Consider the following 5,195-nt stretch of genomic DNA (forward strand, 5'->3'; position numbering starts at 1 on the left):
TTTCAAGGTGTGTTGAGTATAGGTTTTTGTAGTAGGATCTGATGATTTTTTTTAATTTCCTCAGTTTCTGTTGTGATATCTCCTTTTTCCTTTCTAATTTTATTTGGATACTGTCTGTCTGCCCTCTGATTAGTCTGGCTATGAGTTTATCTATTTTGTTGATTTTCTCAAAGAACCAGCTTCTGGTTTTGTTGATTCTTTGTATGGTTCTCTTTGTTTCTAGTTGATTGATTTCAATTCTGAGTTTCATGAGTCTTCAACTCTTCCTGGATGTATTAACTTCTTTTTGTTCCAGAGCATTCAAGTGTGCCATTAATGTGTTAGTGTAAGCGCACTCCAGTTTCTTTTTGGATGCACTCAGGGCTATGAGTTTTCCTCTTAGCAATGCCTTCATTGTGTCCCATAAATTTGGGTATATTGTGCCTTCATTTTTATTAAATTCTAAAAAGGCTTTGATTTCTTTCGTTATTTCTTCCTTGACCAAGGTACCATTGAGTAGAGTATTGTTCAGTTTCCATGTGTATGTGGGCTTTCTGTTGTTTTTGTTGCTATTGAAGACCACTCTTACTCCATAATTATCTGATAGGATGCATGAGATTACTTCGATCTTCTTATATCTGTGTAGGTCTGCATTGTGACCAATTATATAGTTGATTTTGGAGATGGTACCACGTGGTGCTAAGAAAAAGGTATGTTCTTTTTCTTTAGGATGAAATGTTATATATATATATTAAATCCAATTTGTCCAACGCTTCAATTAATTTCATTGTGTCCCTGTTTAATTTCTGTTTTCCTGAACCGTCCATTGCGGAGAGTGGAGTGTTGAAATCGCCCACAATTATTTTGTTACGTGCAATGTGTGCTTTGAGCTTTAGTAAAGTTTCTTTTAAAAATGAGGTTACCCTTGCATTTGGAACATAGTTGTTCAGAATTGAGAGTTCTTCTTGGGGATTTTTCCTTTGACCAGTAAGAAGTGTCCTTCTGTTTCTCTTTTGATGACTTTAGGTTGAAAGTTGATTTTATCTGATATTAGAATGGCTATTCTGGCTTGTTTGCCCATTTGCTTGTAAAATTGTTTTCCAGCGTTTTACTCTGAGGTAGTGTTTGACTTTGACACTGACGTGTGTTTCCTGTACACAGTAAAATGTAGGGTCCTGTTTATGTATCCAGTCTATTAATCTATGTCTTTTTATTGAGGAATTGAGTCAATTGATGTTAAGATATATTATGGAATAGTGATTATTACTTCCTGTTATTTTTGATGTTATTTTTATGTTTGAGTGGTTATCTTCTTTTGAGTTTTATAAAAGAAGGTTACTGCCTTGCTTTTTCCAGGGTGTAGTTTCCCCCCTTGTATTGGCGTTTTCCACATATTAACCTTTGTAGGGCTAAGTTTGTAGAAAGATATTCTGCAAATTTAGTTTTATCAAGGAATATCTTGTTTTCTCTATCTATGGTGATTGAGAGTTTTGCTTGGTACAGTTGTCTTGGATGGCATTTGTGGTCTCTTAGAGTCTGATGAGATCTGCCCAGGATCTTCTAGCGTTCATAGTTTCTGGTGAGAAGTCTGTTGGAATTCTGATAGGTCTTCCTTTATATATTCCTTGGCATTTTTCTCTTACTGCCTTGAATATTCTTTCTTTGTTTAGAACCTTTGTGGTTTTGATTATTATATGTCGGGAGTTATTTCCATTCTGGTCCAGTCTGGAGTTCTGTAGGCTTCTTTTATTTTCATGAGCATCTTTCTCTCTAGCTTAGGGAAGATTTCTTCCATGATTTTGTTGAAGATATTTGCTGACCCTTTAAGCTGTAAATCTTAACTCTCATCTATACCTATAAAACTGAGGTTTGGTCTTTTCATTTTGCCCTGGATTTCCTGGATGTTTTTGGTTACAAGGTTTTTGCAGTTTGCATTTTCTTTGACTGCTGAGTCAATGCTTTCTATGGTATCTTAGGCATCTGTGATTCGTTATTCTTTCTCTTGTATTCTGTTGTTGATAATATTTTCTTCTATGACCCTTGAATTCTTCCCAAGGTTTTCTATCTCCAAAGTTGTCTCCCTTTGTGATTTCTCAATTCTTTCTACTTCTTTTTTTAGATCCTTTATAGTTTTTCTCAGTTCCTTCTCTTGCTTGTTTGCATTTTCCTGTATTTCTTTATGTGATTTTTGCATTTCCTCTTTATTGGCTTCTATCTGTTGACCCATATTCTCCTGAATTTCTTTAAATGATTTTTGTGTTTCCTTTGTAATGGCTTCTACCTGTTGATTCATGTTCTCCTGTATTTCTTTGGGAGATTTATTTATATCCTTCTTGTAATTCTCTAATATCATCATGGTATGTGATTTTAAATCCAAATCTTGTTTCTCTGGTGTGTTGGGGTATCCAAGACTTGCTGTTGTCAGAGACTTGAGTTCAGGTGCTGCCATAATTAGTATTGAGGAGACATTGAGGAGAGTGGAGTGTTGAAATTGCCCACAATTATTTTGTTACATGCAATGTGTGCTTTGAGCTTTAGCAATGTTTCTTTTACCAATGAGGTTACCCTTGCATTTGGAGCATAGTTGTTCAGAATTGAGAGTTCTTCTTGGTAGATTTTTCCCTTGACAAGTAAGAGGTGTCCTTCTGTTTCTCTTTTAATGACTTTAGGTTGAAAGTCAATTTTATCTGATATTAGAATGGCTATTCTGGCTTGTTTGCCCATTTGCTTGTAAAATTGTTTTCCAGCGTTTTACTCTGAGGTAGTATTTGCCTTTGATACTGAGGTGTGTTTCCTCAGTAAAATGTAGGGTCCTGTTTTCATATCCAGTCTATTAATTTATCTCTTTTTATTGAGGAATTGAGTCCATTGATGTTAAGATATTTTAATTAGTAACATTTCTATGTTTGCCTTTTGCCATCTGTTTATCTCTGTTGTTAGTTGGTACTGCTGTCACTGGCTGGTGTTTCAACCTCCTGTGAGCCTGTAAGGCTATTTCTGTACCCCTGGATTACTGGGTTTCCCCTGGCACAGATTGCAGATGGACTGCCCTCTCTTGGGTGCCGTTGGAGCCCTGGTGTGCCTGCAGGGACCCCTTCCAAATGTCGGTCACATTGCATTGCAAGCATCCCCCAACAGGACTGGCACACAGATGACCCTCAGAGCTGCCCAGGACTTGGGCACAGGCAGAAGCCTGGTGGGCTGTGTCCAGACCGATGTTAAACTTGGAAAAGCTCTATGTACCTGGTGTTGCCTGTTTGGTATATCTGGGAGCCAAGATGGCTGAGCTTATGTCTTTTATAGGTGAGTTGAATCCATTAATACTGAGAGTCATTAAACACAGATGACTGTGGGTTCATGACATGTCTGTTTTTGTAAGTGCCTTTATGTGCTTGTGGATCTCTCCTTTGGCTTTCTTATGAGATGCTTAATATTTTGTGTTTTCTTTAGTGTTGGTACCTTCCTTGTGCTGGAGTTGTCCTTCTAGGTTCCCCTATAGGGCTGTATTGGTAGATAGATACTGTTTGAATTTGGTTTTGTCCTGGAATATTTTTCCCCATCTAAATTTACTGAGAATAACATTAATGTGACTTGTGAGGCAATACCTGGAACCCAATAGTATGTAATTTGATAGAGTCTGATTTCACTTAGCATTCTTGTTTTAAAAAACAAATTAAAATTTGAAAAATAACAAGGTAATATTTATATTTGTGACCTCCCCCATCCCTTCATGATCTGTCCCATTTTTCTCAAAGAATAGCTGCCCAGCCACCTGACTGCCAGACTCCTGCAGAACCAGCAGAAACAGGTTTCAGCCTTCAGGGGAGGGTCTTGGCTTGCCTATTTATCTTTGAAGAGATTCATTAAAGGTTGAGTTTTGAGTAAGAAATGACTCCTTGACTCCTTGTGTTTTTCCTTGCTACCCTGTTCTTCTAACCCCATGTCTCTTTCCAGAGAACCCAGGCCTTCATCATGTAGCCACGGGCAGCTACATATATTTACATTTTATTTTATACCTATTATAAAATAAAAATACAAATTTTATTCAAAAATTATAATGCCTTTGAATGAAACTTTCATTGTACACATCTCATATAAAGAAGTTGCCTACTCTGCTGTCTGTACAAAATTTGAAAATAAAACTGCAACTAATATTAAGGTGAAGGCTATGATGGGACTTACAAATATTCATACTTATATTTTAGTATAATTGTATAAGCTTAATGTTTCCATAAGATTTTGTAGATAGCCCAGCTCCTGTTGACTGGAAGAATAAAAAAAGAATGTGATTATTTAAGAATCATGCTGCCAGGTTATATACATTTTGTGTCAAAGAGAAGGAACAGATACCTGCAGCCTTCTGCTGTGACATGTAAAGTTCTAAAGTAAAGAGCTGTTATTAAGTTTGTAGATAATCAAAAAAAGGAGATAAGGTTTGACATACACATTAAGTAGAGTCTATACACAACAGAAGTGTATATCTTAGAAAAATTGCAAGGTGAAACCAATAGATTTGGCCTAAGACTTTTCATCACACATTGTCTATGAGATTCATCAAGAACAATTCTATTGAAAATAAATCTATCATAGAAACTAAACATACACATTCATTTTTTGTTAGTACTTACAAAGTCATGTTGATAATAGCATCTCCCAAATGTCAACACACAACTGTACTAATCTGCATTATAGACTTCTTGGCAAACATTGAAGAAGAAAGTTAATTGTTAATGCTGTCCAAACTGAAGGTGGAATGAGAAGAATAAAGAGGCATTTCAGAATTATGACTTCTTCTCCAATCATATATATATATATAAATAAATAATAAATACATATACATTATATGTATATATATATGTGTGTGTGTGTGTGTGTGTGTGTGTGTGTATGTGGTGTGTGTGTGTTTGTGTGTGTGTATTCCTTCTAGACTCTACCTAATAGTTGCCTGGCAATAACCAGGTAGTCCTAGCTTGCTATATAAAAAGGCTGTGTGGCACTGCCTCACTCTCTTCCCTTCTCTACCCCTTCTCTCCCTTTGACTCTCATCTCTCCCTGACCCTTTTCTCTCCCCTCTCCTTTCCTCCCTCCCCCTTTTTTATCTATGTGTTTCTGGCCAGCCCCTCCTGCTCCTCTGCCTTCTCCTCCTCCTCCTCTTCCTCCTTCTTTTACTCTCTGTCTCTCTGTCTTTCTGTCTCTCTGTCTTTCTCTGTCTCTCT

The sequence above is a fragment of the Apodemus sylvaticus genome, chromosome 12, assembly GCF_947179515.1.
Source record: "Apodemus sylvaticus chromosome 12, mApoSyl1.1, whole genome shotgun sequence".
Lineage (NCBI taxonomy): Eukaryota > Metazoa > Chordata > Mammalia > Rodentia > Muridae > Apodemus > Apodemus sylvaticus.